Source organism: Phacochoerus africanus, chromosome 15 (assembly GCF_016906955.1).
Source record: "Phacochoerus africanus isolate WHEZ1 chromosome 15, ROS_Pafr_v1, whole genome shotgun sequence".
NCBI lineage: Eukaryota > Metazoa > Chordata > Mammalia > Artiodactyla > Suidae > Phacochoerus > Phacochoerus africanus.
This window is the reverse complement of record NC_062558.1, coordinates 106,853,356-106,876,503: the sequence shown is the minus strand read 5'-3', so window position 1 is coordinate 106,876,503 and position 23,148 is coordinate 106,853,356. Positions and strand designations below refer to the sequence as shown.

The 23,148-nt window shown below is 39.2% G+C and overlaps 1 pseudogene; it reads right to left on the bottom strand.

Moving 5' to 3' along the window:
- LOC125116989 (cytochrome P450 2C18-like) overlaps window positions 1–23,148 on the bottom strand; it is a 45,456-nt pseudogene that overhangs the window by 1,321 nt on the left and 20,987 nt on the right.

The following is a 23,148-nucleotide window of genomic DNA, read 5'->3' as shown; positions in this document are numbered from 1 at the left end:
CATTCTGAAAATTGAAGTGTGTTACTTGTGATACTAGCTGTAAAATCCCTAATACACAGGGAATATTTTCTGTCACTGAGTTTCTTGGTTCCTCAAAATACTGTGGAATTATATGTGTATTTCTTTTAGAATGCAAAGCTCATTTTTGGCAAAGAGTTTTACTTTCTTTCATCGTGACACTAACATTTCAGAATTGATTCCATTTAAGTCATTCCACTTACATTCTATGTCTAGAGATTAGAAGCAGTAGCTATTTCTTTGATGAGACGTTTCATTTTCCTTTAAACAATACAATACTGTGAGCAGTGTGAGCTACCAAAATACTTGAAGTTAAAAAATACTTTTCTCTGTCAATGTTTTATCCAACAGTGTTATGAGAGTTGGAAATTATCTCATGGTCTCAATGAATTAGAGTTGAATTTTTTTAAGTGTGTTCATTTAAAAAAATTGCTGTTGGCTTCAATAGAGATGAGTGGTTTTTTTTGTTGTTGTTGTTGTTGTTGTTGGGGGGAGTTTTTTCAGCTGTACTCGCAGCATGTGGAAGGTCCTGGGCCAGGGATCCAACAGGCACCACAACAGCGACTTGAGCCACTGCAGTAGCAATGACAGATCCTTAACCCCCTGCACCCTAAAGGAACACCTAGAGTTGAATTTTTTTTGTCTTTTGTCTTTTTTTGTTGTTGTTGTTGTTGCTATTTCTTGGGCCGCTCCCGCGGCAAATGGAGGTTCCCAGGCTAGGGGTTGAATCGGAGCTGTAGCCACTGGCCTACGCCAGAGCCACAGCAACGCGGCATCCGAGCCGCGTCTGCAACCTACACCACAGCTCACGGCAATGCCAGATCATTAACCCACTGAGCGAGGGCAGGGACCAAACCCGCAACCTCATGGTTCCTAGTCGGATTCGTTAACCACTGCGCCACGACAGGAACTCCCATAGAGTTGAATTTTTTTTAATGGCTAATGTGTGATGATTGAGTGGAGAGGGCCATCTATGAAAGGGGAGTTGAGTGAGACTGGGCCCATCCGTGTCTAGTGCCCTCTGGCTGTGTGGAGCTCTGGAAGGGGCTCTACTAATTACAGATGCTCAGTGTAATTGTAATGCTCAGTGTAAGTGTCGATGCTCAAAGAAGAGGGAGGAAACCTCAGGCTATTGCTTCTTGCCTCTGCCCTAACTGACCAGGAGACCTGGTGGCCACTGGGACCCTGCAACCCTTTATCAGAAAGATGGACCTATCCCAGTATCACCCCCTCTTCAAACTGGTGTCTCTAGGCTTCATATGATCATGTGCTCAGTGGTATCTTGCCCCAAGATCTTGGGTATGGGGCCTTGGGACTGGAGGACAAGGACTGGAGGCAGCTCTGCTCAGTAGCAAGGCAGACACAGAGTCAGGCATATCCCCAGGACTGGCATGTGGAAGGGTTTGGGAGCAGAGAGCACAACTGCAGTCGCAAGCATTTAGGCAAAGTGTCCTGAGTCTGAGGCCCAGGCCAGTTCCATCCTACAAGCAATAGACCACACTGTGCTGATCCTGAGTCCCATCCAGAAACACAAACATTCAGGGCAAAGCAGCTTCCAGAGTCATCAAGGGAGCTGTGTTACAGATCCTTAGTGTCAGCCAAGAGAAACTGCACATGGTCTGACCACCACCAAGTCTCAGGTTCCCAACTGCTACCTGGATCCACCATTAGGAACGTCCCACCAGTCATCCTGGGAAGCTTCCAATATGAGTAGTGTCTTCAAATCAGGATAAACCTATTGCCCAAACCTGTTCCCCTTACTCATCCTGAAGCAGGAGGGCCCCTTTCCTTTCAGTTCAGTGATGTGATGGGAGAGTTGCACCTTCTACTAATGGTGGACTAGATAATCTCATCTCACCTTCTCACTGAGAACAACTCTCAAGTCTGAGAAAATTTTTCATAAGAAAGCAATTCACAGAACACATTGGCGAGCCCCCCAACCAAATCCAATAGATGCTAGAAGAGCTTACTTGAGAAAAAGCACCTGGAAAGGGGAGGTTGCTAAGAGAACAGCTTTTCATCTGAGGACAGGCCACAAAATGCACCAACTATCAAACTTCACACAGATGACAGAGGATCAAACAGAAAATCTGAGAAGTCATGTTGGTCAAATAAATTGATTTGATAATCGGAATTAACCACACAAAGTCAACTTTGAGTTCAGATGGCTTTCCTCATAACTTCTCTCAAATTGAAGGAACCAACACCAAACTTGTTCAGAAAGTTAGAGGAAGAAAGAACCCTTCCTGATGTCCTGCAGACACCAATTATTATCCTGAAACCAAATATGGGAAAGATATCACTCGGAAACAGAATTATGCCACAATATGGTCATGATCATGCTCACATTGTCTTAAAATATATTGATCCAGCACCAAGCGTAATATCATGACCAAGGGCCTTTATGAATAGGAATGCCACTTAACTTTTAAAAATACAAATTTTAAGTCCACTGTTTTTAACTAAGAAAAAAAAAAAAGACAAAGTCATCTCAGTAGATTTGGGGAAATCTGGAAGAAAACCATTGCCCATTGATTATGTAAAAACCTCACAGCAAAATTAGAATAGAGGGAACATTTCCTCCATCGATAAAGTGCATCTGTGACGAGTCTAGAGCTAGCACTATCTTCATTGGTGAAACATTGAAATATTGCCCCACACTAGGGGGAACAAGGCAAGCTCTCATCACTTCTACTCAACATTAGGTAACAGATTTAGTAAGTGAAATATGTCAGAGAGAGGGAGAGAGACAGAGAAAAGAGACAAGACTATTGAAAAGGAGGAGGTAAGAATTTCCCTGTTCACAACAGAGATAAATTTACACGTAGAAAAATCTGCATTTGGTTGTAAAATCTACTTACATTGTCCAGACATAAAATCAATAAGGAAACACAGGCCCTGAATGATGCATTAAACCAGATGGACTTCATAGATGTTTATAGGATAGTCCATCTAAAAGCAACACATTCTTCTCAAGTGCACTTGAACATTCTCTAAGAAGGATCACATCCTGGGCTACAAATCAAGCCTCAGTAACTTTAAGAAAACTGAAATCCTATCAAGCATTTATTCCAACCACAACGCTATATGGCTGGAAATCAAAGACATGAAAACAACTGCAAAAAACACAAATGCATGGAGACTAAACAACATGCTACCAAACAACCAATGGATCACTGAAGAAATCAAAGAGGAAATTAAAAAATACCTAGAAGCCAAGGACAACAAAGATACAATACTCCAAAACCTATGGGATGCAGCAAAAGCCATTCTAAGAGGAAAGTTTATAGCAAGGCAAGCCCACCTCAGGAAACAAGAAAATCTCAAATAAACAAGCTAACTTGACATCTAAAGTTGAGAGAGAGAGAAGAACAGACAAGACCTCAAGTGAGTAGAAGGAAAGAAATCATAAAGATCAGAGCAGAAATCAATGAAATAGAAATGTAGAAAATCATAGAAAAGATCAATGAAACGAAAAGCTGGTTCTTTGAAAAGATCAACAAAATTGATAAACCCTTAGCCAGACTTATCAAGCAAAAAAGAGAGAGGACTCAAACCAATACAATCAGAAATGAAAAAGGAAAAGAAAAAATGGACATCACAGAAAGCCTAAACAAAACAAAAAGATAACCTACGAAATGGGAGAAAATCTTTGCAAATGAAGCAACTGACAAGGGATTCATCTCCAAAATTTAGAAACACCTCCTACCTCTCAATACCAGAAACACAAACAACCCCATCAATAAATGGGCAGAAGATATAAACAGACAATTCTCCAAGGAAGACATACGGAATGCCAAAAAACACATGAAAAGATGTTCAACACCACTCATTGTTAGGGAAATGCAAATCAAACCTCTATGAGGTGCCACCTTACACCAGCCAGAATTGCCATCCCCAAAAAGCCTACAAACAATAAGTGCTGGAGAGGGTGTGGAGAAAAAGGAACTCTATTACACTGTTGGTGGGAATGTAAATTGGTGCAACCACTATGGAAAACAGTGTGGAGATTGCTCAGAAAACTCAAAATAGAACTACCATTTGATCCAGCAATCCCACTCCTGGGCATCTGTCCAGAGAAAACCATGACTCCCAAAGATACATGTACTCCAATGCTCATTGCAGCACTATTTGCAATAGCCAAGACATGGACACAGCCTAAATGTGCATTGACAGAGGCGTGGATCCAGAAGAGGTGGTACATATACACAGTGGAATATTACTCAGCCATCAAAAGAATGAAATAACGGCATTTTTACCAAGATGGATGGACCTAGAAATTATCATGCTAAGTGAAGTCAGCCATACAATGAGACACCAACACCAAATGCTTTTACCGACATGTGGAATCTGAAAAAAGGACAGACGGAACTTCTTTGCAGAACAGATGCTGACTCACAGACATTGAAAAACTTATGGTCTCCAGAGGAGACAGTTTGGGGGGTGGGGGGATGTCCTGAGGGTTTGGGATGGACATGCTGTGTGGTTTGGTTGTGATGATTGTTGTATGCTTCTAAATGTAATAAAATTCATTAAGTAAACAAAAAAAAATGCTTGAGAAGTTTATCAGTCCCCAGGACTACCTTTGGACCAATACACAGCTAATTGCTTCAGGGTCACCTGTATAGAGTTCCCATGGTGATTCCGATTCAGTAATCCTGTGATGAATATTATATATGTATCATGTATATACAGTTTATATACATATATATATATATATATACACTTTAAAATGATCCCAAGTGATTCTAATGCCCAACCTATTCTGAGATTAACTACATTTATGGACACTGAAAGAGTGTGCGCACCACAGAGGTAGTGCCAGGACATGCAGCATGTGATGAAAGAATAATTTCTTCCATCGGGGCTCTGATACACTACTTCTCTCTTTGATTCATTCATACTCATCCTGAAACAAGAGCTACTTTGTTGACATCATGCCTAACTTGTTTCTGTGGAGAAGTTCAATTTTCATTGGCCATCTGAACAAAATGACTTCTTTGTTTGTTTCCAGGGCTGCACCCACATCATTTGGAAGTTCCCAGGCTAGGGGCTGAATTGGAGCTGCAGCTGCTGCCCTATACCACACCCACAATGATGCCAGATCCAAGACTCATCTGCAAACTACACGACAGCTTGGGGCAACACAGGATTATTGACACACTGAGCCAGGCGGGGAATCGAACCTGCATTCTTATGGTTACTATTCAGGTTCTTTACCCACCGAGCCTACATGGGAACACATGACTTCTTGAATGAAATACCATATGCATACAAACCATTTTCCTCAACATTTCCCTTCAGCCAAAAATTGAGAAAATGGCTATGAAACAAAGAAAAAAAGCAACGACCTACTTCCGCCACTTTATTATTTGAATTCTACCAAAAAAAGACCTAAATGTTTTCTTTTTCTTTTTCTTTCTTTTTTTTTTTTGTCTTTTTGCCATTTCTTGGGCCGCTCCCATGGCATATGGAGGTTCCCAGGCTAGGGGGTCTAATCAGAACTGTAGCTGCCAGCCTATGCCAGAGCCACAGCAACACGGGATCCAAGCCATGTCTGCGACTACACCACAGCTGACAGCAACTGCGGATCGTTAAAGCACTGAGCAAGGGCAGAGATCGAACCTGCAACCTCATGGTTCCTAGTCGGATTCGTTAACCAGGTTTCTAAGAACATGTGCAAGTTTTTATAGGGACATACGTTACCTTTACTTCCTTCCTTTCTTCCTTTTCTTTTTTTGTTTGGTCCCTTAAGAGCTGTACCCAAGGCCTATGGACGTTCCCAGGTTAGGGGTCAAACTGGAGCTGTAACTGCCAGCCTACACCACAGCCACAGCAACACGGGATCCAAGCTACATCTGTGACCTACACCACACCTCATGGCAATGCCAGATCCTTAATCCACTGAGCGAGGCCAGGGATTGAACCTGGGTCCTCCAAGAATGTATTTTATCTTTTCCATCCAGATCAATTTATGTCCCCTTTCCAGGATGCTAGTGGGCCACAGAGCAGACTTACCTTGCTTAAAGATTGAGTGGTGTCATTAGCACCTAACTGTAGGCTATACAAAATATTTTATCCCTCATGTGTTTAGGGAGATGGACAATTTAGATGATTTCCATGCCACCATTTCCCTTTGGATTTTCTCCATTAAATCTGCCTCATGTACATTATTCCCACTTGAGGGAGGAAGAAGCAGGCTCTCTGAGAGTCAGTAGTAAAGGCAAGGACACACAGACTCCAGGAATTAGGGCTCACGTGGGAACCCTTATGCCTGGACTTGGACTCTTCCTTCCAGCAAGACATTCAGTTCAAATGAGTTCACTGACAGTTTACTGAGGATGTGCCATTGTTCAATCGTTCATGATTGACCCTCATCACTGAATTTCAAAATAAATACGAATGTAGTTAATAATTACAGCAGCCGTATCTTTAAACGAGGGTTAGACAAGTTCGGTTTTGTTTATTTAAATGAGGGTTAGACAAGTTCAGTTTTGTAAACTTTAGAGCTGAGTGAACCTGGGTCTCTGTGAACACTTTAACGTGGACAAACTGAAGCACTAATTTGCTTCCTAACTCACATGACTCTAAGAGAACCATTCCAGTTTTTTTTTTTTCCATTTTTGGTCATTACCAAATGCTGAGTATACTTCCCTGAGATATACAGTACATCCTTGTTGGTTAACTGTTTTATATTTAGTGGTGCGTGGCTGTTAATCTCAAACTCCCAATTTCTCTCTCCCTTTCCTTTCTCCTTTGGTAACCAACCGCAAGTTTAATTTCTATACATGTAAGTAGGTTTCTGTTGTTTATATAAGTTCATTTGTATTATTTTTTAAGATGCCACATATAAGTGACCTCATACGGTATTTGTATTTCTCTGTCTGGCTTACTTCAGTTAGCTTGATAATCTCTAGGTTCATCAGTGTTGCTACAAATGGCATTATTTCATGCTTTTTTTCCTGCTAATTTTCCATTGTATATGTATCTACACACACACACAGACACACAGACACACAGACACACACACACAATCTTCTTTATCCATTCATCTGTTTGTAGAGGCTTAGTTTGCTTCTATGTCTGGCTATTGTAAATAGTGCTGCAGTGAACAGGGAGGTGCATTTATCTTTCCAAATGTGTTTTTCTCCGGATATATGTCCAGGAGTGAAAGTGAAGGATCATACAGTGGCCCTATTTTTGGTTTTTTAAGGACCCTCCATGCTCTCTTCCATGGTGGCTGTACCAATTTACATCCCCACCAACGGTGTACTAGGGTTCCTTTTTCTCCACACCCTCCAGCCTTAGGGTTTGTAGGCTTGTCGATGATGGCCATGCTGACTGGTGTGAGATGATACCTCATTGCAGTTCTGATGTGCGTTTCTCTAATAATTAGCAATATTGAGCATCTTTTCATGTGCCTTCTGGACATCCATATATTTGGAGAAAGGTCTGTTTAGACCTTCCATTCATTTTTTAATGTGTTTCGGGTTTTGTGTTTTTTGGGTTTTGTTTTGTTTTGTTTGTTTTTTTCTGGTAAGCTACAGGAGCTGTTTGTACATTTTGTATATTAATCACTTGTGGGTCACACCATTCGCAACTAGTTTCTCCCATTCTGCAGGTGCTTTTCATTTCGTTTAGGGCTTCCTTTGCTGTGCAAACCTTCTAAGTTTATTTAACCTTTTTTCTTTTTCCTTTGTCTTTTTTTTTAAGGGCCGCACCTGTGGCAAAGGCAAGTTCCCAGGCTAGGGTTTGAATCAGAGCTCTAGCTGCCGGCCTACACCCTGGCCCCAGCATCGTGGGATCCTTAACCCACTGAGCAAGGCCAGGGAGCACACCCTCATCCTCATGGATACTAGTCAGGTGTGTTACCACTGAGCCACAATGGAAACTCCTTATTTTTGTTTTTATTTCCATTCCTCTAAGGGAAGGATCCCAAAAGATTTTGTTGCAGTTTGTGTTAGAGTGTTCTGCCTCTGTTTCCTTCTAGGAGAGTTATAGCATCTGGTCTTACATTTAGATCTTTAGTCAATAAGTTTATTTTTGTGTATGGTGTTAGAAAATGGTCTAATTTCATTCTTTTGCATGTAACTGTCCAGGTTTCTAAGCACATGTGAAAGTTTTTATAGGGACATACATTTTCTTTTCCTTCTTTCTTTCTTTCTTTTCTTTCTTTTCTTTCTTTCTTTCTCTCTCTCTTTCTCTCTCTCTTTCTCTCTCTCTTTCTCTCTTTCTTTCTTTCTTTCTTTCTTTCTTTCTTTCTTTCTTTCTTTCTTTCTTTCTTTCTTTCTTTCTTTCTTTCCTTTTTTTCTTTTTTTGTTTGGTTCCTTAAGAGCCACACCCAAGGTCTATGGACGTTCCCAGGTTAGGGGTCGAACTGGAGCTCTAACTGCTGACCTACACCATAGCCACAGCAACATGGGATCCAAGCCACAAGTGTGACATACACCACAGCTCGTGGCAATGCCAGATCCTAATCCACTGAGTGGGACCTGGGATTGTACCTGGGTCCTCAGGCATGCTGCTCAGATTTATTTCCCCTGAGGCACCACAGGAAGTCCATAAGTTTTCAACTCATTGGATAAATACCAACAAGTGTGATTGCTGGATCATATTATAGGCATACTTTAGTTTTATAAGAAACTGCCAGCTCTCTTCCAAAGAGCTGTACCATTTCACATTTCCACCAGCAATAACCACTATTCCTTGTTGTTTCCATGTCTTGCCAGTATTTGATTTTAGTAATGAACTGGATTTTAACCATGCTACATGTGTAGTGTTATTTCATTGCTGTTTTTGTTTCCAAGTACCTAATGATATATGATGATGAGCATTATAATATGACAGATGTATATCTAATATGACAGATGTGGTGCCTGCTCAAAACTTTTGTGCCTTTTTTTTGTTGTTGTTGGTCTTTTTAGGGGTGGACCCATGGCATATGGAAGTTCCCAGTCTACAGGTTGAAGAGGAGCTGCAGCTGCTGGCCTATGCCACAGCCACAACAACGTGAGATCTGAGCCATGTCTGCAACATACACCGCAGCTCAAAGCAATGCCAGATCCTTAACCCACTGAGCAGGGCCAGGGATTGAACCCGCATCTTCATGGATACACGTCAGGTTAGTGACTGCTGCTGTCACCACAACAGGAACTCCCTAAGTCAGGTTATTACATTTTCTTTTTTGTTTCATTTAAATAATTTTTTTGATTGTAATCAATTTTTATTTCCCCAATACATTTTTTGTCTATTGTGTAGCATCGTGTCCCAGTTACACATACATGTATAGATTCTTTTTTCTCACATTATCATGGTCCGTCATAAGTGACTAGACATAGTTCCCAGTGTTACCCAGCAGGATCTCATTGCTAATCCATTCCAAAGGCAATAGTCTGCATCTCTTAACCCCAAGCTCCCAATCCATCCCACTCCCTCCCCCTCTCCCTTGGCAACCACAAGTCTCTTTTCCAAGTCTATGATTTTCTTTTCTGTCGAAAGGGTCATTTGTGCCGTATGTTAGATCCCAGATATAAGTGACATCACATGGCTTTTGTCTTTCTCTTTCTGACTTACTTCTCTCAGGATGAGAGGCTCTAGTTCCATCCATGTTGCAGCAAATGACATTATTTTGTTCTTTTTTATGGCTGAGTAGTATTACATTGTGTATATATACCACATCTTCCTCATCCAATCCTCTGTTGATCTGGACATTTGGCTTGTTATATTTTCAGTTTTAAGAGTTTTAAGAATTTCTTAGTACATTTAAGAGTGCTGATCATGTACTACTCAGTTCTGTCAGAGTTTATGTATTTTGGTATCGTGTACAAATATATTTACAATTGCTCTACATTCATGGTGGATTGCACCTTTTATGACTATAAAATATCCTCCCTGTCTCTACTAACAATTTTTGACATAAAGTATCTTTTGTCTAAGTAAAGGAATACTTGCTGTCTCTTGGCTACCATTGCATGGAATATCTCTTTCCATCCACTTACTTTCAGCCTGCATATAACTTTTAATATAAAGTGAGCCTCTGGTAGACGGCACACAGTTGGATCTTTGCTTTTTTTTTTTTTTTTTTTGTCTTTTGTCCTTTTACGGCCACACCCACGACATATGGAGGTTCCCAGGATAGGGGTCAAACTGGAGCTGTAACTGCCGGCCTATACCACATCCACAGCAACACGGGATCCAAGCCACATCTGTGACCTACACCACAGCTCATGGCAATGCCAGATCCTTAACCCACTGAGTGAGGCTGGGAATCGAACCCGCAACCTCATGGTTCCTAGTGGGATTCTTTTTGTTTCCACTGTGCCACAGGAGCCCGGAACTCCATGGCTCTCATTTTTTTAATCTATCCAGCCACTCTATATTTGATTGGAGCACTTAATCCATTTACATTAAAGGAATTATTGACAGGGAATGACTTCTTATTGTCATATTGTTGTTTTCTTTTTATTGGAGTTCTTTGTTTCTGTTTTCTATCCCATTGTCTTTCTTTGTATTTCATTCTTTTTCTGTATTGCTAACTCTACTTACTTTCTCATTGTCTTTGGTGGAACACTTACAGGTTTTCTTTGTGTTTACTATACAGCTTGTGCAAAATATCTTAGTCTATTTTAAGCTCCTAACAACTTACTTCACTCATATACAAACCTCTAAACTATTAATCCCTCCCCAGTTTGCTATCATTGTCTCAATTTACATATATTTATACTGTGTGTCCATTAACAAATTTTTTATTTTTTTTTAGAGTGGATTTATAATGGTCTTCAATTTCTGTTGCACAACAACGTGTCCCAGTCGTACACATGCATACATTCTTTTTCTATACTCTCTTCTATCACATATTTTAATACGTTGTTGTTTAACTTTCAAAGTAGAAAAAAGTCATTTTTGTACCACCATCACATACCATTCTTATTTTTCTGTTTATTTACCTTTACAAAGGAGTTTTAAAATTCTTCCTTATAGTGCCATGGTGCTGTTGCTGCTGCTTTCATTTCAAGCTGAAGAAGACATGGAGCTGGAAGAAATCTTGACCTAGAGATGAATAAGTTTAGCTCAAAATAAGGGCAGCAGCACTTTGATTCAGAGAGAACAAATAATAACCAATGGTAAGTTGGAAGACCGGTGGAAGTGATGCTGCTAAAGGGGACTTCATTCGTGTTTGAAATAATGAATACAGAGGTCCTAGGGTGCCAAATCTTATTAATCCATTCCGCTTATCACCACATTTGGATACCGGTGTATGTTCCCACCAACTGCTTTATTTTATCACTGTGATTTTTCAAGCATATATAGTTTATGATTTAAAACAGAAGTCATTACGGGGTTCCCATTGTGGCTCAGTGGTTAACAAACCCATCTAGTATCCCTGAGGATGCAGGTTTGATCCCTGGCCTCGCTTAGTGGGTTGAGGATCCAGTGTAGCTGTGAGCTGTGTTGTAGGTTGCAGATGTGACTCAGATCACATGTTGCTGTGGCTGTGGTGCAGGCTGGTGGCTAGAGCTCCGAATCAACTCCTAGCTGGGGAACTTCCATATGCCATGGGTCTGGCCCTAAAAACACAAAAGACAAAAAAATTAAGAAATGGAAATAAAGAAAACAGAAATCATTATTGGAATTTGAATATCTGGAGTTATCTGTTCATAGTGCTTTTGTAAAGAGACATTTGACTGAATTAAAAATAAACTTTCTGTGGTAAGAACAATGAGCCAGTAACAAATATTAGCATTTATCATTGTCATGAATATTTTTGTCTTAGTTTTAAACAACAGGGTAGACTTCTTTACATAATAATCCTAGATTTGAAACACAGAAAACATGATAAGATTAGAAAAATTGTTGTATAACAACTCAGTTTAGTATCATTAATTTAAGCAAGTTTTACTAGCAATCCTAAAACTCCTAGATAAATGACTGAGAAGCACCATATCCACAAAGCCCTAAAGGGCCACCAACAGATTCTTTTTAATTTTAAAATTTTTTTTCTCCTTAGGGCCACGCTGGAGGCATATGGAAATTTCCAGACTTCAAATCACAGCTGCAGCTGCCAACCTAAGCCACAGTCACAGCAACACCAGATCTGAGCTGCATCTGTGGCCTACACCACAGCTGGCAGCAACACCAGATCCTTAACACACTGAGCGAGCCCAGGGATCAATTCCACATCCTCACAGACACTGCATCGAGTTAACCTGTTGAACAACAATGGAAATACCTAGATTTTTATGAATTAAATGTCAAAAAAGGACTTCTGTCATGCAGAAATCTGGCATAAATAATTATGGGATAGGTGACATGATGTGCCCTACTTCCCAATGGATTTCAGTGGGACATACGAGGTGTCATGTGGTTCTGTTGCCAAATCACCTGGAATCTATCTTTTGAAAGCAACAAAGCTCAAAACAAGCCCAGGGCATATTTTACATGACTACTAACCTGAACATTTCACAAAGGTAAATGTCCTGAAGGAAAACAAACAGGGCAAAGAGAACTGATAACAGGAGGTTATGAAGAAAAGATAACCAACTCATATGCTTGTTCCTTGTCTGGATATTGAGTTGCAAAGGAAAACAAAAAGCTATAAAGGTTATTCCAGGAACATCAGGAAAAACTTAAATATAGGCTGTACATTAGGTAATATTATTACATTAATAATTTCTGAGTGTACATGCTATTATTGCTCTGTGTACAAAAAGTGAAGTAGGAAGAGGTTGATGGATAGATGGATAGATAGATAAATGGACAATAATGAAAAAGTTTTCACATATTGAGGTATGGGGAAGTTATTCTGGCTTATACACGATGTAATTTGAATATTATGATAACTAAAACAGCCTATTTGTATCCTTTCAAACATACATTGCACACCTGTTTAATCATTAATGAAAAAGGTGCACTGACCAGAAATAAAGGGTGTCCCATCGTGGCTCAGCGGAAACAAATCTGACTAGTGTCCATGAGGACACAGGTTGGATCCCTGGCCTCACTCAGTGGATTAAGGATCTGGCGTTGCCTTGATCTGTGGTGTGGGTCACAGATGCGGCTCGGATGTGGTGTTGCTGTGGCTGTGGCATAGGCCAGTGGCTACAGCTCTGTTTTGACCCCTAGCCTGGGAACCTCCATATGTCATGGGTGCGGCTCTAGAAAGACAAAAAATATTTTTTAAAAAAGAATGTAATATAATGTAATATAGTCACTTTTTTTTTTAATAAAGAGTATATGATGTGAGCCACAGGGAAGTCCAAGTAGAAAAAATATGTGTATGAGGGAAATAACAAGCAAAAAAAATAAGTGCCCGTAAAAATAAATAAATAAATAAATAAAGCACTCTGACATGTTTACAAAAAAAAAAAAAAGAATTATATGCTTCCTTTCCTGGGATGGCAGTGCTGGATCTCCTTCAAGAATAGTACTCCCTTCCAGGTACCCAGGCCATACTGACTTACTGTGTAAATGCTGATCTGATTTTCTGAACTCTGGAAGGAATATATCCCCGATTTTTGTTTGATTTTTTTTTTGACAAGACATGAAACTGTGCTAAAAATTATGCTTGCCCAGAGCAGTTTCTCATAGTTATCTGAAATGCTGTGTCCTGGGATACAGTTCTCAGTTTGGCACATAAAACTCTTTTTTACTTATTTTATAGATTATTGAAAATTTCCACTGATATTGCAAATGTAGATATAAAAAGAAAATCATATATTCCTTATGTGTGCATATGTTTTCAGTTGGTTTTAGGTTAAAAATACTTATTGCACGCTTGGGGAGAACTTGCATCCTCTAAGTGTATCATTCAGAAGGTATATAACTCTACGTTTGAATTATTCCTTTGTATATTTTTATGCAAGTAGTGTGTGAAAATCTTTCTTTAAGATACCAGAAAAGAAAATTCAATATACCTTCAACAAATATTGCTCTAATAATTGGAGGTTTATAAAGTAAAAAGGAAACATAACTATTATTTCTCATTGTAAGTAAAAATTATCTGAGTGGATCAATGATCTAAATGTAACAATTAAAACCATAATGTTTTAGAAATCAGTAAGGGCAATCTTTGGAATCCTACGCTGGAAAAGGGTCTTTAGATAAAAAAATCCAACAAATCAATCTCACAGCATTGGAAAGTGTTCCATTAGGCAGACGGTCCTAGATATTGATAAATAACCCATGTGCAAGTACAGCCTACCACCTGTCTTTGTACAAAGAATGAGCTAAGCATTTTAAATTGGAAAAAAGCAATGAAGAAGAACATTTTGAGATGCATGGACATTACATGAAATCTCTTCAGCCTCCATAAAGACTGGGATACAGCCATTCACATTTGTATCAGACATGTCCGATGACTACTTCCATGTTTCAACAGCAGAAGTGAATACTAGCATCAGACACTCCAGTGCTTCAAATTCTGAAATATTTACACTTTGGCCTATTACAGAAAAAGGTTACCAACTCCTGTCTGAGACCATTATTTCTAGCTATCTCAGTGGCTCCAGCCTTAGATAAGAGAAATCATTTATCTGATAGGTAAAAAGGTGGACTCGGCCTCCCAGTAGTCATGTTTCTCACTGGGATGCTCATGCAGAAGGGAACAGTCATTCCCGATACATACTTGGGAATATATACATGACAGTATGAAGGTCATTTCCTGATACAGTGGATGTGAGAGGTGTACAGTCCCATTGTGAGTTCCATTGCAGTTTCCTGTTTACTTAGAAACGAGAGGCGAAACGAGTTGGAGTAACTATGACCTTACACCTCAATATTTTTAAAAGTCTTTTTCTCATCATGTCCTTTGGTGAAAAAAATAGAAGACCTGAAGTTCTAACCTTTGTGTGAAATTACTGATCACTGAGACAAGTCCCATAATCCCTAAGAAAATCCTCTCTTCTCCAAAGAATGGCCTTGGTACTTGCAGCCTTATCAATCCCATTACTTTCTTTCCCCAACAAAATACACATTTTAGTTATATTATTTTTTAACTTTAAGAGTGATATGTTTTGGCTTCAAGTGGAAGAGAGCAGGTTGCAGCACACCAACTAGAAAGTCTGAATATATACACAGAAATTGTGTGGTAGAAAGCAGCAGAAATATGCCAAGACAAAATCTGTCTCAATATTCTCTAGATGGGAGAGCTTCAGAGAGGCAAGCTGACACCCGACATTAATTTTAGTCTTTGTCAATGCCCAAATTTTACTCAAAACACTCAATATGGGATGTTACATCACTCTGTCTGCCTAGTGGGAGAGGGATGAACCCTTTCTGGAGTAAGATAAACACCGTTTGAAATGCGGCATTTTTTCATTTTTTCATTTTTCATTTGACCAGAATTAATTAGGCATTTCAGAGACACAATTCAGTGATCACATGGAGAAGAGAGGAAGGCAATACAAATATACCCACATTAGGGAATGATCTTCACCTAATTTTATGATACCAGCATTACTTTGATAATGGCAATAGGATGACAACATTTTGAGGATGAAAAATTGTAGATCAAAAATCTCAAAACTAAACATCATTAAAACCTCTTATGACTGTAAACAGAGAAGTCCTGAACCAAATGTTGCAAATCAAGTCCAACTGTGTGTATACTTGTATAATATGCATATTTAGTGGGATAAGTGAGGCCAATAAATACAATCATATCAATAGATGGAGTTATCTAATAAAAATTGTTTGTGATTAAAAATATCATTAAAAATGAAAGGATACTTTGGAGATACCTTAGAAATCTATGCATAGAACTTCCATATGACCCCATAATCCCACTCTTGGGCATATATCCAGACAAAACTCTACTTAAAAGAGACACATGCACCAGCATGTTCATTGCAGCTCTATTCACAATAGCCAGGACATAGAAACAACCCAAATGTCCATCAACAGATGATTGGATTCGGAAGACGTGGTATATATACACAATGGAATACTACTAAGCCATAAAAAAGAATGACATAATGCCATTTGCAGCAACATGGATGGAGCTAGAGAATCTCATACTGAGTGAAATGAGCTAGAAAGACAAAGATAAATACCATATGATATCACTTATAACTGGAATCTAATATCCTGCACAAATGAACATCTCCACAGAAAAGAAAATCATGGACTTGGAAAATAGACTTGTGGCTGCCAGGATGGGAGAGGGACTGAGTGGGAGGGATCGGGAGCTTGGGGTTATCAGACACAACTTAGAATAGATTTACAAGGAGATCCTACTGAGTAGCATTGAGAATTATGTTTTAGATACTCATATTACAACAGAACAAAGGGTAGGGGAAAAATGTATACATGTAAGGATAACTTGATCCCCTTGCTGTACAGTGGGAAAAAAATAAATTAAAAAAAAAGAAATGAAAGGATAAGCTTCCCTAATTTGATTTTAAAAATCTAAAAAAATATATATACAAATGATTCTCCATAGTGAGATGTTAATCTCCCCTCTCCTGCAGATGAGAAATGAAACAAGGACAAAACAAAGGTATTAATCCACCTAACAGCACAATGTATACAGAAATTGCAATTAACCTAGAGACAGACTTTTGACAACGATTTTAAATTTAGCAACTTTGCTGCATGTAAAGTCATCAAAATGAAAAATCAAATAAATGAGTTCCTGTTGTAGTGCAGCAGAAAAAAACCCACTGGTATCCACGAGGATGAGGGTTCCATCCCTGGCCTCACTCAGTGTGTTAAGGACCTGATGTTGCCATGAGCTGTGGTATATAGGTGGCAGATGTGGCTCAGATCCCGAGTTGCTGTGCCTGTGGTGTAGGCCCACAGCTATGGTTGCCATTGGCCCCCTAGCCTGATTTAATGTCACCCTGGTAAAAATCCCAGCAAAGTGTTTGGTAAATTGACAAACCAATACTAACATTCATTTGGAAATGTAAACAGCTAGGCCAAACGAGATGAAAGAAGCAGGATAAATTTGGAATCTTTACACTGACAGCTGTCAAAAATCTGTTATAAAGCTTCATAGATGTACCTAGAAACAAGACATAACCCAAAAAGCCACCAAACACATGGTTTTGATTGGTTTTTACTTCTCTCACCTTGTGTTCACAGGGTATTACATCCATACTCCAGGAAGAGGAACTTCTGGATCACTGAGGTTCATATAAGAGAAATCAATCCTACCTTGGGGATGAGGTAGTTTCTGAATTTAATGTCACAAGTCACTGTATGAGGCAGGTTGATGGGGACCAGGTCAATGCATCTCTAGATCTCGTGCACCACAGCATCCATGTAGGGCATGTGGCTCTTGTCCTGCATGCAGGGGCTCCAGTGTCTGCCAATCACACAGTCAATCTCTTCCTGGATCTTAGCTGGCAAGAGACAAATAAAATTGATGGAGAGAGGGAAAAATGCATACCACATTTGCATACCAACTCAGGGATCCATGAGACATGATGCAGGTGTACCAACATCATCATAAACGTCAGCTATACACCGAGAAATGCAGCTAGACGTAGAGAGGCAATGCCCATAATATATACGTCAGTCTCCTACAAGCGAGGCTTAAGAACAGCTAAAGAGGCACCTATATTAGCAAACATGATAACACAAACAGAAATGATGAAATGTTTCAAAATATAAATAGAACATATGGCCAAAAACTACAGTCCCTGCAGAAAGGAAAAAAAGGGAAACCCAATATTAAAAATAATATATGAGTAATTTTAGGATAGGAATAATTGAGACTGAAATAGTAACAAAATTATTTCATTAGAATTGCTGTAATAGTACTTTTTTAGAATTATATTTTAAAGCAAGATCATTAGGCATTTTAATAATGATGGTATAATATATGTTTGACAATTCTTTGTGACATTTGCTGGGAAAATTGTCAGTTAGTAAAAAAGGGTAATATACACATGAAAAATTTATTTGCCTAAAGGAATGTAGATACTTTTCTGGATAGGAAACTAATGTACTACTGAAATAAAAGTACATGCTGTAATAAAAATAAAAAACAAGTCTTTTCTCCAAGTCCATGAACAAAGGGTGGGGGAAAAATGTAATTGTAATGTATACATGTAAGGATAACTTGATCCCCTTGCTGTACAGTGGGAAAATAAAAAAAAAAGAAGAAGTCAAGCCCAACCATACCTATATCTTGAAGCAAAGCCACACAGCTAAACTCAGTCTAGATTAATTATTAGATTATTTGGGAAATACTTTTTGTTTTTGTAAGAATTACTAATAATATTTATTTCTTAAATACATCACCCATGCCATACACATTTCTCGTTTAATGTCTCAAAAGATAGTATCTTGTAATTGCTACTCAATATGCTTAATCAAGAAAAATGTGTGGTGATATTTACAAAACAAACCCCCCAAACCTCTATAAACTAGATAAACAAATAAAAAAAAACCACGTTTTGAAAAGTTGTACTATACGGGTTTCACCGGATTTGTGTAGTGCATGTGCAATTTGCAGCACTACTCTCTTTGGCATCCAATTGCCAAATGCCATCACTCTGAACATTCTAGCAGTTTCTTCTGAAATTCATTTTGTAGTTTGAAATAATGACTCTGTTTCTATTTCTTATGGATTTTTAAGCAATATTTGATGTCCTAGTATTAGAGTTGAGACTTCCCATGGCCACCGCCACCTCATACAAAATATACCCAGATACACACACACACACAAATTCCCTTAGTTTATTTTCACAAAGTTTACATCACAATTTCTGGCTATGAAAATACTCATTTTAGGGAGTTCCTGTTGCAGCTCAGTGGGTTAAGAACTACATAGTGTCCCTGAGCATGCAGGTTTGATGCCTGGACTCAGTCAGTGGGTTAAGGATCCCATGTTATTGCAAGCTGCAGCATAGGTCACAGATGCAGCTTGGATCCAGCATTGCTGTGATGGCTGCAGCTGTGGCATAGGCTGACAGCTGCAACTCTGGTTCGACCCCTAACAGGGGAACTGTCATACGATAAAGGTGAGGTCCTAAAAAGAAAAAAAAACTAATTTAAATATCATTTTGACTATATAAACAATGCTCCCCCATAAGACAACTAGGATTATGCTTCATTTTTGATACTTTCTGGAACTTAAACATGTCTCTTTAATTCAATTCACAAAATCCTATATCTTCATTTAGAATTATTTCCAAATATTGACATAGACATTTCAAACTCTTAATAATAATTTCCCTACCATTAGGAAACTGCAGATAATCGATCACCTACCTTTTGTTCTTGGCCTATTCCTTCACACCTGCTTTAGCCACAAAACCATTTCAAGGTTGATTTTTTTTTTCTGGCTTGTTTGAATTTTTGGCTGTGCCAATGGCATGCAGAAGTTCCTGGGACTGAACCTGCACAACAGCAGTGGCAACACCAGATCCTTAACCACTAGGCTACCAGGGAACTCCATATACACCTAACCGTTTTGAAATGGATATTTTCCAGGCCCAATTTCTAACAACAGGTTTGACTTTTTTCTTTTTTAAAAATCTTTTTAGGGCTGCACCCGTTGCATATGGAGGTTCCCAGGCTAGGGCTGAATCAGAGCTGTAGCCGCTGGCCTACACCCCAGACAGAGCAACGCTGGATCAGAGCTGCCGTCTGCGACCTGCACCACAGCTCACAGCAATGCCAGATCTTTAACCCACTGAGCAAGGCCAGGGATTGACCTGCATCCTCATGGATACTAGTCAGATTTGTTTCTGTTGAGACACGATGGGAACTCCCCAGTTCTGACTCTTACTCTATCCCTCATGACTTTTCCAAATTCCTGGAGCCCAGGGCTTTCTCTGATATGACTTCAGGCATATGGCTGAGAAAGGGATGAGTGGGAGAAAATTTTTGCCACACATACAGGTCTGAAAATACCCTCTTTTTAATAATATAGAATTTGACAGTTTTTCTTGAGATACCCAGTGCTGTTTTTCAAACATAATCCTTTATACATGATCAATATATATCTCCAAAATTTTTTGTGATTTTCTCTGGTGTTCTGAAATTTATGAATATGTGTCTTGGGGTGGATGTTTTTATTTGATTTGCTGTGCAAGACATGTTGAGAGAGTCTTCTACCTACATGGAAACTTTTGGAGGTCTATTCTCCAGAGTTTTCACTTTCTGGAGTTTGTCTGAGGCTACTGAATTTCAGGAAGCAGGATGGAGAAAGGAGCTAAATGTCTCTGAATTCAAAAAATGAATTCTTATCTAACCTTTCCTCTCAGCTGTACACCTCACTTTTTCCCCTGATCTCTGCCCATATGGGCCTCTCATTTCTCTAGAGAGTAAGCACCTCTCATTCTCTTGTGCAAACACAGTTACCTGATAGAAGGAGTTGTCAAAAGGACACGGCAGGGAGAGGTACTTTTGTCAGCCTGTTGTTTCTTCCTCTCCCCTCACTGAAACCTGGTACTTCCAAATACTGAATCTTGTAGGAGTGTAAGGACACAAGTGAATTTTCATTATACAACTTCCTCTTCTCACAATTAGGCTATAACTTCATCCTCTCTGCTAATGTCATTTCAAAAATTTGTTGAAGAGGAGTTGGCTGCTTCCTGAACTCTCCTTCTCCATCTTTAAAAGGCTAATTCTGGTTTCAAGAGGCTATAGTCATTCCAGTGGGATCCTAACACAAAGCAAGATAATGTCTATTTCTAAAGTGCTATGATAACTGTAACTCTTTAAAGGTTAATTTCTAACAAATAGCCCTTTGTAAAACTAAAACTACGGAACCTCTACATTCCCCAATTCTTGTTCTGGCAATAACCATGATTCTGGAAACAAACTTCTCAATGAATAAAATTCCTGGATACACACATCCAAGGCCAATTCCTTGTGATTCTAACTTTTTAAAGCACTTACAATACTGTGAAAATTATCTCAGGCAGCCTCACTAAATTTCCAGGATTTTCACTAATGCTTCCATAAGGAGCGTTTCCATTTTCCCTACCATGGCTTTATAACGCTGAGTTTTCAGAATGGGGGCATCAAAATGGCCTTTCCATAATAAAACCAACATGCAGTCTCAGGCCAGTTCATGCCCCTGTGCCTGCTACAAATAACCTCCCATGAAGTCCTGATACTCTTTTGTTGATTCTGCTGCTGCCCACAGTGTCTTCACTCCTCCCAGTCCTCCTTCCACATCATGTAAAGATGTCCCATTATTGTCCTTGCATAAATTTGAGAAAAATACAACAGAGATTTCAGGAGTTCTCTATGAGAGACAAGGTCAAATACACTCACAGTCTCTTTCCAACATCTCCTCTGAAGTCACCCTGCCCACCATGGTGCTCATCATACCTGTGACATCTGGGTGCTTGAGCAGCAGGAGGAGCCCATGTCTCAGAGTGGTGCTCACTGTCTCTGTCCCAGCTGCAAACAAGTCAGCAATAGTGACCGTCAAGCTTTCCAGTGTATATGCTGATTGGTGATTGTGGTTTTCATAGGAATGATTCAATTTTTAAAAATTAAAAAGCATAGAAAAAAGCAGGTAAACAGGGACCCTGAATAGCTAAAAAATAAGCTGACACAAATCATCCCTGAGGAAGCCCAGACACTGGAATGACTAGATAAAAACTTGGAGATCCATGTCTTAAATATGCTTGGGGAGCAGAAGAAAACCATGGATAAGAACTAAAGAGTATCAGAAAAGTGTATGAACAAGTGCAGAATGAGAAAAGTCTTATAAAAGGAGCCAAAGAGAAATCGCCAAAGAAGATATAAAAATGAGTAACAGCACATGAAAATATGGTCACTATCAGTGTTCATACAGGAAATGCAAATTAAGCTACAAGGACATACCTCTTCATCTTAACTAAGCAAGCTTTAATAATGACAGGAAATTAGAAAGTAACTATGGGGAATTATGTGGGAAAATAGGAAAGCTTTAGATGGCTGGTGGGATTATAGATGCTGCAGTCACTGTAGAAAAGTCTGGCTGTTTCTCAAAACGTTAGGTATAAAATGACCATAATCTCACCAATTCCACTCCCAGGAATATACCCAACATAAAGGAAAACATACCCATGAGGAAACTTGCATGCAAGTTTGTAGCAACATCTCTCATATGACCCAAAGGAATGATGTTGGTAGTAATATCATTCATAAGGCCCAAAGGAAAAAACACCACAAATGTACACCAATACAGAGAAGGCACACTAAATTATGGTATGAACTTAAAACTGAACACTATTCAGCCATAAAAGAGAAAAACAGAGTACTGATACCAACTACAACTTAGATAAGCCTCCAAAACATGACACTAGGTGAGAGAAGCCCAGAAACAAGAGGGGCAATGCTAGAGTTCCTTTATATGATAATAGCCATAACAAGGAAATCCATAGAGATATAAAGCAGGTTACAGGTTAACATATGATGGAGTGGAGTGAGAGGAGTGATCATTTGATGCATATGGTATGTTTTTGCAAAGTGATGGGAAAGTTTTGAAATAAATGAACTAGTTGTCACACAGCATTGTGAATGCACTAAATACCACTACAAGTACACACTTTAAAATGGTTAACTATATGGGTATGTGAATTTCAACTCAGTTTTGTTTTGTTGTTTTCTGTTTGTGGCTGCACCTGCAGCATATGTAAGTTCCTGGTTTAGGGGTCACATTGGAGCTGCAACTGCGGCCTATACCACAGCCATGGGAAAACCAGATCAGAGCTACATCCATGACCAATGCCACAGCCTGCAGTAATGCCAAATACTTACCCCCCTGAGCAAGGCCAGGGATTGAACTCACATCTTCATGGACATTATACTGGGCTCCTAACCTACAAAACCACAAAGGGAACACCTTCACCTCAATTTTTAAATGCCATTACTCCATAAATTGATTCAGATTTCCACAATCTCTATCAAAGTCACTACTGATTCCTTTGCATAAATTCACAAGTTTACCTAAAATTCATCTGGAAGTTCAAGGAACTCAGACTAGACAAAACAATCTGGAAAAATAACAACAAAATTAGAGGACTCACACTTCTCAATTTCCAAATAAACTCTATGAGATCCTGCTGTGTAGCATGGGGAACTAGGTCTAGTCACTTATGATGGAGCATGATAACATGAAAAAAAGAATGTATACATGTATGTGTAACTGGGTCACCATGCTGTACAGTAGAAAAAAAA